This window comes from Nycticebus coucang, chromosome X, assembly GCF_027406575.1.
Source record: "Nycticebus coucang isolate mNycCou1 chromosome X, mNycCou1.pri, whole genome shotgun sequence".
Taxonomy (NCBI): domain Eukaryota; kingdom Metazoa; phylum Chordata; class Mammalia; order Primates; family Lorisidae; genus Nycticebus; species Nycticebus coucang.
This window is the reverse complement of record NC_069804.1, coordinates 52,336,828-52,348,912: the sequence shown is the minus strand read 5'-3', so window position 1 is coordinate 52,348,912 and position 12,085 is coordinate 52,336,828. Positions and strand designations below refer to the sequence as shown.

The following is a 12,085-nucleotide window of genomic DNA, read 5'->3' as shown; positions in this document are numbered from 1 at the left end:
CAAATCTCTACAAAAATTAGAAAACATTAACCAGGTGTGGTGGCACATGCTTGTAGTCCTAGCTACTCAGGAGGTTGAAGCTGGAGGATTGCTTGAGCCCAAGAGGTTGAGGTTCCAGTGAGCTATGATTGCTCCAATGCATGCTAGCCTGGGCAACAGAACAAGATACTATCTGGTTAAAAAAAAAAAAAAGATTATAAACCCTGACCAACTGGGTGCTAGGGAACAAGTTGTGCCCCCCATCCTATGTTGAATCTGTAACCCCAAAGTGACTATATTTGGAGATAGGGCCTGTAGGGGGTAATTAAGGTTAAATGAGGTCATAAGGGTGGGATTCTTCCCCCCCCCCAAAGATAAAGTTTAGAGCACTTCCAAAGAGAGTTGGAAGTATGTCCCTCTCATGATGGAGAGAAGATGAGAGAGACCATAAGGGTAGGATTGGTGGCCTCATATATAGAAGAACATCTCTCTCTGCACATGCACCAAGGAAAGGCCACGTGAATACATAATAAGAAGGCATCAAGCAAGGAAGAGAGCTCGCACCAGAAAACTGAACCCTGATGGACTTTGACTTGGGACTTCAGCCTCCCAAACTTTGAGAAATAAATTTCTATTGTTTAAGCCATCTAGCCTGTGTCATTTTGTTATAGCATTCCAACCTAATACTTGGGGGGTTTATTTTAATGACGCAAGAATAGTTCAATATTCAAAAAAAATCAATGTAATTCATTGATTTTTTTGTGTAATATTATCACATAATCATGTCATTTGACACAGAAAAAGTATCTGACAAAACTCAATACACATTCATAATAAATATTACAAACTTCCTCATCTTGATAAAGAACATCTACAAAACCCTACAGTCAATATCATACTTAATCTATAAAGAAAGCCTGAATGTTTTCCTCCTAAGTTGGGAACAAAGAAAGGATATCTGTTCTTACCACTGATATTCAACACAGTGCTAGAAGTTTTAGCCACTGCAATATAGCAAGAAAAGAAATACAAGGTAAATGGACTGGAAAGGAAGAAATAAAACCATTCTTATTTGCAGGTGACATGATGGTTTAAAAAAAGGAAAATCCTGACCAGACATGGTGGCTCATGCCTATAAACCTAGCACTCTGCGAGGCCAAGGCAGGAAGATTGCTTGAGCTCAGGAGTTTGAGACAAGCCTGAGCAAGAGTGACAAGCTATCTCTACTAAACACAGAAAAAAGAGTAGCTGGGTGTGGTACCATGTGTCTATAGTCCCAGCTACTTGGGAGGCTGAGGCAGGAGGATCACTTGAGCCCAGAAGTTTGAAGATGCTATGAGCTAGGTTGACGCTACTGCACTCTAGCAGGAGGAGACAGAGTGAAACTGTCCAAAAAAAATAATAATAAAAAGAAAAGAAAAAGGAAAGAAAATCCCAGGGAATCTTTTAAAAGATTGCCAAAACTAAATAATTGAGCAAGGTTGCAGGAATACAAGATCACCATAAAAAAACTAATTGTATTTGTTTTACTATATGAAATAAAATGAAACATAGAAATCAAAATTTAAAATGTGATTGCTCATAAAATTTTAACACTTAAGTATAAACTGAGCAAAACAAGTATAGGACTTATTTGCTGAAAACTAAATCATACTTTTTAAAATTTTATTTATTTTCACTGATCAGTAACATCTTACGAAAACTATAAAATATTGATGAAAGAAATCAAAGAAGACCTAAATGAAAAACTGGAAGGCTTGATAAAGTAAAGATATCAATTTTTCCCAAATAATACATAGGTTTAATACATATGAAAATCCAGTAAGATTTTTTTTTGTGTATACAGGTAAGCTTATTATAAAAGTTATATGGAGAGACAAAGAAACTGAAATAGGCATAGGAATTTTGCAAAAAAGGATAGTGTGTGGGAGGAATGAACTTACCTGCTTTTGAACTTCCACCTAAATCTCTGATCTTATACAAAATGAATTCAAAATGGAGCATGCATTTAAATGTAAAACTATAAAACTTAAAAGAAAACATAGGGGGAAATCTTTGGAACATGGAGCTGGTGAGGGGCTTATAGACATAACCTTAAAAGCATGATCCAAAAGAAAAAAAAATTCATAAATTGATTCTGATACCCACTAAACTTTGAGAATCACTGTTTCATAGGAAAGGCTATATACCACCATATTTCTTTATGTTGTGAATGATTCTGTTAATAGGATGAAAAGATAGTCTATAATAAACTGGGAAAAATATTTGCAAACCACATATTTGACAACAAATTCATATCTCAAATGTCTAAATAATTCTCAACATTCAATAATAAAACCTCCCCCAAAGAATCCAATTAGAAAATAGGATTTTCTAAAGACATGAAGATACATTTCACTGAAAAGATACATGGATGGCAAATAAGAAGCTCTGTCAAAAAAATCTCAAGACTAAGGTCCTAGGTGTAAGGCCAGTTTGAGAGTAACTTCATACCATGAGGCTAAATAAATAAGTCTGAATTTATACAGGACCTAAAAATGTTTTTTTCTTTTTTTTTTGGAGATAGAGTTTCACTACATTGCCCTTGGATCGCCCTCGGTAGAGTACCATGCAGCTCACAGCAACCTCCAATTCTTGGGCTTAAGTGATTCTCTTGCCTCAGCCTCCCAAGTAGCTGGGACTACAGGTGCCCACCACGATGCCTGGCTATTTTTTTGTTGCAGTTGATTAGCTGGCCCAGGTCGGGTTCAAACCCGCCACCCTTGGTGTATGTGGCTGGTGTTATAATCACTGTGCTACGGGCACCAAGAAGCCAGGACCTAAAAATGTTAACTGAACTCATTTGCTTTTAAAAATTTGATGAAGGGGCGGCACCTGTGGCTCAGTGAGTAGGGTGCCGGCCCCATATGCTGAGGGTGGTGGGTTCAAACCCAGCCCCGGCCAAACTAACAAAAAAATAGCCGGGCATTGTGGCAGACGCCTGTAGTCCCAGCTGCTCGGGAGGCTGAGGCAAGAGAATTGCGTAAGCCCAAGAGTTAGAGGTTGCTGTGAGCCATGTGACGCCACGGCACTCTACCCAAGGGCGGTACAGTGAGACTCTGTCTCTACAAAAAAAAAAAAAAAATTTGATGAAGGATGACCTCTGGCCTCCACCAGGCAAGGCTCTCTGAGCTCAACTGGGTGGGTGAGGCTGGTATTTAAGTGACTTTGGACTAAACTTTGAACCTTGGGCCTCCACCAGGCGGGGCTCTCTGAGCTCAACTAGGTGAGTGGGGCTGAGGTTTAAGTGACTTTGTACTGAATTTTGGATTAACACTTTCATTGGGTAGAGGCTCTCTGAGTTCAAGTGTGTGGGCTGTGCCCAGTGTCTGAGCAACTCTTATCTGAACTTTAGACTTGTGCCCCTTGCCGGGTAGCAGCCCCCTGAGCTTGACTGGACAGGTGGTGCCCAGTGCCTGAGCAACTTTGAGCTCTGGTCCTATGCTATCTACAGAGCTACAGCCTTCAGTGCTTGATTGGCTGGATGGTGCCCAGCAAATAAGCATCTCTCCTGAACTCTGGGCCAGCGCTGTCAGCTGGGCAGCCTCATGAGCTTTATTTGGTGGGCAGAGCCAGTACTGGCAGAGTCACTCTGATCTGGGCCAGTACTGCCTACTGATTCTTGCCCCCCTGGAGGAACTGTCTGGGGCTCTGGATTTACCACTTCTCTGCCTTAGTTAGTGCAGCAGTGGCAGTGCAAAGGTGAGGAGTGGACTCATCAGGGACAACCTATCAATTCAACTAAAAAAGTATAATTAACATATTAATAAAGAGAAAAAGTGGAAGAAGCTGAAAATACTCATGAGGAGGAATCAGCTAAAGAACTCTGGCAACATGAAAAATCAGGGCAAATCAACACCTCTTGGGGGTGTCAAGGAAAATACAACAGAGAATCCATAGACAAATTGCTGAAATGTCAGAAATAGAATTTAGAATATGGATGGTAAATAAGATAACTGGAATGGAGGAAAAGATGGAAACAAAGAACCAAAAAACAGTTCAGAAGTTATCTCAAGAAATTAATGAATTCAAAGACAAAGTCACCAAGGAAATGGACATAAGGAGGAAAGATATAGCAGAGCTTAAGGAATTGAAAAAGATATTTGAGGAGCTTCAAAATACAGTAGAGTCCCTTAGAAATAGAGTTAAACAGTGGAAAGAAAGAATCTCAGATAAAGAAGACAAGACCTTTGGAGTATCCCAAGCATTCAAAGAGGCAGAAAAATGGAGAAAAAGAACAGAATATTCCCTGAGAAAGCTATGGGATCGTTCCAAGAAATGAAACATCCGAATTATAGGGATACCTGAAGGAGAAGATGTACCCAAAGGCACAAATTCTCTGCTCTAAGACATTATGGCAGAGAATTTCCCAAGTATTACAAGAGATATGGAAATTCAGATAGTAGATAGTTTCAGAACCCCAGTATGATGCAATCCAAACAAAGCATCTCCTAGACACACTGTAATTAATTTTGCCAATGTTAATATGAAGGAAAAACGCCTGTAAGCAGCCAGGCATAAGAAAAGTATTACTTACAAAGGGAAAAGTATAAGGATGACTGCCGATCTTTCAGCCGAAACTTTCTAAGTCAGAAAAGGATGGTCACTGACTTTAAACCTTCTTAAACAAAACAATTTCCAGCCCAAGATTCTATACCCTGCTAAACTGAGTTTCATTTTGATGGAGAAATCAAATACTTCACTGACAGCCACATGCTGAGGAAATTTGCCGTGACTCGACCAGCTCTACAGAAAATACTCAGACACATTCTTCATAACAAGAAACAGGAGGGTATACCACCAAAGTAAACCTATCCAGAAATTAAAGAACAAAGCCTAGCTTCAACAATGGTGAGTGGCATAAAAGCAAGCTCTGGACTTCTGAAAAACAAGATGACCAAAACTCTGCCACATCCATCAATTCTCTCAATTAATGTGAATGGTTTGAACTCTCCTTTAAAGAGGCAAAGGCTGGCTGACTGGATACAAAAACTTAGGCCAGATATCTGTTGCCTACAAGAAACTCACCTTACCTCAAAAGATAAAACAAGACTCAGGGTGAAGGGATGGGCAATGGTATTCCAGGCAATGGAGCAGAAAAAAGTTGGGAATGCAATCTTGTATGCAGATACAATGGGATTCAAACCAACAAAAATAATGAAAGACAAAGATGGACACTTTATACTGGTCAAGAGAAACACACAATATGAACAGATTTCAATAGTTAACATCTATTCATAACATTAAACAAACCCTAACTGATCTGAACGATATGCTATCTTCCCACACTATAATAGCTGGTGATCTTAACACTCCATTGGCAGTACTGGATGGATCCTCCAAACAGAAACTAAACAAAGAAATAATGGACTTAAATAAGTTCCTAGAACAAATGGACTTAATAGACATTTATAGAGCACTTTGTCCTCAAACCGAATATACATTCTTCTCATCAGCCCATGGATCATGTTCCAAAATTAATCATATCTTAGGTCACAAGGCTAACCTCAATAATTCAAAAGAATTATATAATTATAGAAATTATCCAGGGGCGGCGCTTGTGGCTTAAAGGAGTAGGGCACTGGCCCCATACGCCGTAGGTGGTGGGTTCAAACCCAGCCCCAGCCAAAAACTGCGAAAAAAAAAATAAAAAGAATAGAAATTATCCCCCGTACCTTCTCAGACCACAATGGAATAAAAGTTGAACTTGACAACAACATAAATCTTCATACTCAAATAAAATCATGGACACTAAATAACCTTATGCTCCATAATAGCTGGGTCATAGATGAAATCAAGAAAGAGATCATTAGATTTCTGGAAAAAAACAATAATGAAAACATAAACTATCAAAACCTGTGGAATACTGCAAAGGCAGTCCTTGGAGGGAAATTTATAGCATTAGATGCCTTCATTAAGAAAACAGAAAGATAGCAAGTCAGCAACCTACTGGGCCATCTCAAGCAACTGGAAAAGGAGGAACAATCTAATCCCAAACCTAGTAGGAGAAAAAAAAAAAAAAACAACAACCAAAATTAGAGCAGAACTAAATGAAATTGAAAAAAAAAAAAAGAAGTATTCAGAAGATCAGTGAAACAAAAAGTTGGTTCTCTGAAAAGATTAATAAAATTGATAAACCCTTGGCTAGACTAACCAGAAACAGAAAAACAAGATCTCCAATAATTACAATCAGAAGTGATAAAGGAGAAATAACAGATACTACAGAAATGTAAGATTCTCAACAATTACTACAAAAACTCTATTCCCAGAAATATGAAAATGTAGAGGAGATGGACCAATATCTGGAAGCACAATACCTTCCAAAAGTCAGCCAGAAAGTTTCAGAAATCTTGAATAGACCAATATCAAGTACCAAATTAGCATCAATTGTACAAAATCTCCCCCAAAATAAAAGCCCTGGACCAGATGGTTTCACATCAGAATTCTATCAAACATTCAAACAGGAACAAGTTCCTATAATGCATAAACTTTTCCAAAATATAGAGAAAGAAGGAATCCTCCCCAACACATTCTATGAAGCAAATATCACCCTGATCCCCAAGCCAGGAAAGGACCCAACTAAAAAACTATAGACTGGTATCATTAATAAATATTGATGCAAAAATATTCAAAAAGATATTAGCGAATAGAATAACAACACATTAAAAAGGTTATACACCATATCAAGTGGGTTTTATCCCAGAGACACATGGTTGGTTCAACATACGGGAATCTATAAATATAATACACCACATAAATAGAATAAAAAACAAAGACCATATGATTCTTTCAATTGATGCAAAAAAGGCTTTTGATAATATCCAGTATCCTTTCATGATAAAAACGCTCAAGAAAATAGGCATAGAGGGAAGATTCCTTAAGCTGATAGAGGCTATCTACAGCAAACCCACAGCCAACATCATATTGAATGGAGTAAAACTTAAAGCATTCCTACTCAAATCTGGAACTAGACAAGGATGCCCACTGTCTCCACTGCTATTTAGCATAGTGTTGGGAGTCCTACCCATCACACTTAGGCAAGAGAAGGAGATGAAAGGAATCCAAATGGGGGCAGAGGAGGTCACACTTTCCCTCCTCGCAGATGACATGATCGTATACCTGGAAAATCCCAGGGACTCAACTACAAAGCTCTGATGAAGTGATGAAGGAATATAGCAACATCTGAGATTACAAAGTTAATACCCACAAATCAGTATTGGCCTCTGCATACACCAACAATTGTCAAGCTAAGAACAAAATCAAAGACTCCATTCCTTTTACAATAGTACCAAAGAAGATGAAATACCTGGGAATATATCTAACAAAAGAAGTGAAAGATTCCATAAAGAGAATTATGAAACTCTGAGAAAGGAAATAGTAGAAGATGTCAACAAATGGAAGAACATACCAGGCTCATGGCTGGGAAGAATCAACATTGTTTTTTTTTAATTTGTTTGTTTTGTTTTGTTTTTGAGACAGAGTCTCAAGCTGTCACCTTGGGTAGAGTGCTGTGGTGTCACAGCTCACAGAAACCTCAAACTCTTGGGCTTAAGCGATCCTCTTGCCTCAGCCTCTCAAGTAGCTGGGACTACAGGCACCTGCCACAACGCCCAGCTATTTTCTGGTTATAGTTGTCATTGTTGTTTGGCGGGTCTGGGCTGGATTCAAACCTGCCAGCTCCTGTGTATGTGGCTGGCATCCTAGCCACTTGAGCTACAGATGCCAAGGCAAGAATCAACATTGTTAAAATGTCCACACTACCCAATGAAATATATAGATTTAATGCAATCCCCATCAAAGCACAATGTTATACTTTAAAGATCTTGAAAAAATAGTACTTTGATTCATATGACCCAGAAAAAACCCAGAATAGCAAATACTGTTCTTAGAAATAAAAACAATTCTGAAGGCATCATGGTGCCAGATTTCAGGTTATATTACAAGGCTATAGTGATCAAAACAACATGGTATGGGCACAAAAATAGAGATACAGTCTATAAAATAGGATAGAGAATCTAGAGATGAACCCAGCCACATATTGGCATTTAATCTTTGATAAGCCTTACAAAAACGTGCAATGGGGAAAAGAATCCTTATTTAACTAATGGTGCTGGTAGAACTGGTTATCCACATGCAGAAGACTGAAACTGGACCCGCACCTCTCACCATTGACAAAAATTGATTCTTATTGGATAAAAGATTTAAATTTAAGACACAAAACAATAAACATTCTAGAAGAGAGTGTGGGAAAACACTTGAAGATATTGGCCTGGGAAAAAACTTTATGAGGAAGACCCCCCCTAGCAAATGCAGCAACACCAAAAATAAATAACTGGGACTTGATTAAGCTGAAAAGCTTTTGCACAAGAGTACCACAAACAAAACAAACAGACAGCCCTCAGAATGGGAGATTTTTGCATGTTATGAATCTTACAAAGGCCTGATAACTGGAATCTACAGAGAACTAAAATTAGACAATAAGAAAAGTGCAAACAACCCTCTCAATAAGTGGGCAAGTGATTTGAACAGAAACTTCTTTGAGGATGACAGACGAATGGCCAATAAACACATGAAAAAATGCTCATCGTCTTTAATCATCAGAGAAATGCAAATCAAAACCACTTTAAGATATCAGCTAACCCCAGCAAGATTAGCCCACATCACAAAGTCCAAAAACACCAGATGCTGGTGTGGATGTGGAGAGAAGGGAACTTCTACACTGCTGATGGGATTACAAACTAATACAGCCCTTTTGGAGAGAAGTATGAAGAATCCTCAAAGATCTAAATGTAGACCTTCTATTTGACCCTGCAATCCCATTACTAGGTATCTACCCAGAAGAACATAAATCATTTTATCACAAAGACATTTGCACTTGAATGTTTATTACAGCTCAATTCATAATAGCCAAGTAGTGGAAGCAACCTAAGTACCCATCAACCCATGAATGAATCAACGAACTGTGGTATATGTATACCATGGAATATTATGCAGCCATTAAAAAGATGGAGATTTTACATTTACCTGGATGGAGTTGAAATACATTCTTCTTAGTAAACTATTGCAAGAATGGAAATATGAATATCTAATGTATTCCATACTAATATGAAATCACTATATAAACAATTACATGTTCCTAAGAACAATAAAATACTATTATAGTCCAGTTCGGAGGGTAGAGGGAAGCAGTAGGGGGAAGGATATATGCCAGAAGGAGGGAGGGCATGAGTGGAATCTCACCTAATGTGCACATTGTGAGGTTGTATAACATGCCCCCTGGGTAAGGGGCTCTTTTACAAATGGAACTTTGCCCTAGAAGTGAGAACAATGTAACCTAAATATTGTACCCTCACATTAATTTGAATAAAGTTTAAAAATTAAAATAAAAATTTGATAAAGAATATAAAAACTAATTTTTCATTAGTTGCTTTAATATCCTATTACAAATATTTAATTTTTAAGGTGGCCTACAAAATCCAAAAAGTAAAAATTATATGACACAGTTTGATCCCATGCGAAATGATGATATCTATGTGCAGATGCAATAAGCAGTTGTAGATTAGGGGATTAGGTATTCCAAACATAAAGTTTCAATCCTAAATCAGTTGAGCCTCCCATATGATTAATATTGAAAGCCAAAAGAGAAATCCGAGGAAGTTGACAAAAATATGGAGATTTCCATTAAATTCAGAAAATAAGATTAAAATATTCCATAACAAGTATTCTCAAAGTGTCATCCCCAGACTAAACAGCATGAGCATCATGTGGGGAGTTATTAGAAATGCAAATTCTTAGGCCTCACACCTCAAATCTACTGAATAAAAAGCTCTGGTGGTAGAGATAAGAAATTTGTTTTAACAAGCCTTCCAGGTGATACTGATGCCGTCCCTAAACTTTGAGAATTACTGTTTAATAGTAAAAGCGATATATAATACTATATTTCTTATTGGTGCCTTCTAAAGAATAGAAAATAATACACTCTACCTACCAAGAACAACCAGTTAGGATTTCATTAAGGAATTTAATATGATCAATAATTTAGTATTCTGGCCTGTGCAATTAAGAGTTTTATATGACAGGCAAAGAACCATGGAAAATAGAAGAGATTTTAGCAAAAATTCATAGCATGGTAAGTATTCTAAATTCTCGGAACAAATTAGAGCACTGAGCCCTCATAGGAATTAGTAAATGAGTCTCTCAACCTGAGAACCAAGCTGTTTTAGTCCCTAAAAATAAAAGTAATAGTAATCCCTAAACTATTGCCCCATTCTTACTACCCTACTTATCTATGGCTCATTCATCAGATAGATAACACTTTTAAAGTAGTACACTATACATTCTCCACTTAACCTGAAAGATTAAAGTCACCTACAGTGAGTAGACAATTGGTATAGACTTAAGACCATAAGACCGAAGTCAAGATATCAGTCACTCTCAATAATCCTTGGAGTATTAATGGAATGGCAGTGGTCAGATCAGCACCAGGGCTGCTACAGTTATATAAAAACACTGACAGCAAGAACATGAAAATGCCTGACTCCTGTGTTCATTCAGGATGCTGTTCTGATTTTTAGGAGGCAAGAGTATCAATGATGAGCTTGTGAGGCTCAGAACATGTATTTTTTGACAGATACTAAGTTCTTTTAATGTTTTGTTGGACAATAAGAATAGTATTGATGGGTGAGATATCATTTGCAGACTACAACCTAATTAACATGTTTTAGGCAGGCCAGTGAAAAAATTATCAGAGTTGGGAGTAGGGAACATGTATTGAGCAAGGCTGTGGAACTTTCCTTAACAGGGTATGGACAGCCTCTCTGGGACAGCCTGGGTGTGGGTTTCTAGAAATGATTCAGTAAGCACTGGCGCATAACTAGGTCCTAAGAACCTGATGCTAGGAGAAGAGAATCCAAGGATGTTACCTCTGCCCTTTAAGGTTAGTGGTTCTCAACCTGTGGGTCACGATAATTATGTAATTACACAATTATAACAATTACGTAGCAGAAACAGATGGTTATACAAGGAGATCTACAATTTTTCGTAGTAATCAGGAGTTCTCATCAGCCCCTTTATTTGGCATTCTACATCCTTTTCATTCCTTCCTTCATTCACTCAGACTTATGCTAAGCATTTCATTTCACGCCAGCCTTTGTGTAAAGCACTGGGAACACAAAAGAACAGTCAGAAAAAAATTGCTTCCAAAATCAGTTACAATTCTTGAGGAGAACTTAATACTTTCTCTGGGAGAAAAGTCCTCTTCTCTTTCCTCAAAATTAAAGACTTCTCTTACTTCAATTTTCTCCACAAGTCTTTGTAGATGAAGGTCACGTGTTTGTAGTCAATTATTCCAGTGATCCCCTGTCATTTGGGTTTATACAGTTCACAAATTCTGTATGTTTTTTACCCCTCTTATAGATAACATCATTATGAGGCCCCTATTATATTGAAGCAACTTCCCATGAGTGTTGCTATGGTTTGAATGTATCCCCCAAAAGTTTATGTGTTGGAATCTTAATTTTTTTTATTTTTTGAGACAGAGTCTCAAGCTGTCGCCCTGGGTAGAGTGACGTGGCATCACAGCTCACAGCAACCTCAAACTCTCAGCTTAAGTGATTCTCTTGCCTCAGCCTCCCAAGTAGCTGGGACCACAGGTACTCACCACAATGCCCAGCTATTTTTTGGTTGTAGTTGTCATTGCTGTTTGGTGGGCCCGGGCTAGATTCGAACGCACCAGCTCTGGTGTATGTGGCTGGCACCCTAGCCACTTGAGCTACAGGCGCCGAGCCTGGAACCTTAATTCTCACCATGGCAGTATTGGGAGGTGAGGCCTTTAAGAGGTGACTGGGTCTTGAGAGCAGAGCCTGCATTAATTGATTAATGCTGTTATAGTTAGAGCTAGTTCTTGTGGGATTGAGTTAGTTCTTGTAGGAGTGAATTAATTCTCACTGAAAGTCGGATGTTATAAAAATGATCTCTGCTTGCTCTTTCAGTCTTTTTAGCATGCTAAAAGCAAATAGCTAAAAGCAAATAGTATAAAAGCTCCTGCCAGAAGCTGCCACGATGCCCT

General features: G+C 38.2%; 1 protein-coding gene across 3 annotated transcripts in view; it reads right to left on the bottom strand.

The window, feature by feature from the left end:
* The window catches only part of JADE3 (jade family PHD finger 3), a 213,156-nt gene that overhangs the window by 77,317 nt on the left and 123,754 nt on the right, over positions 1-12,085 (bottom strand). The window lies entirely within an intron of this gene.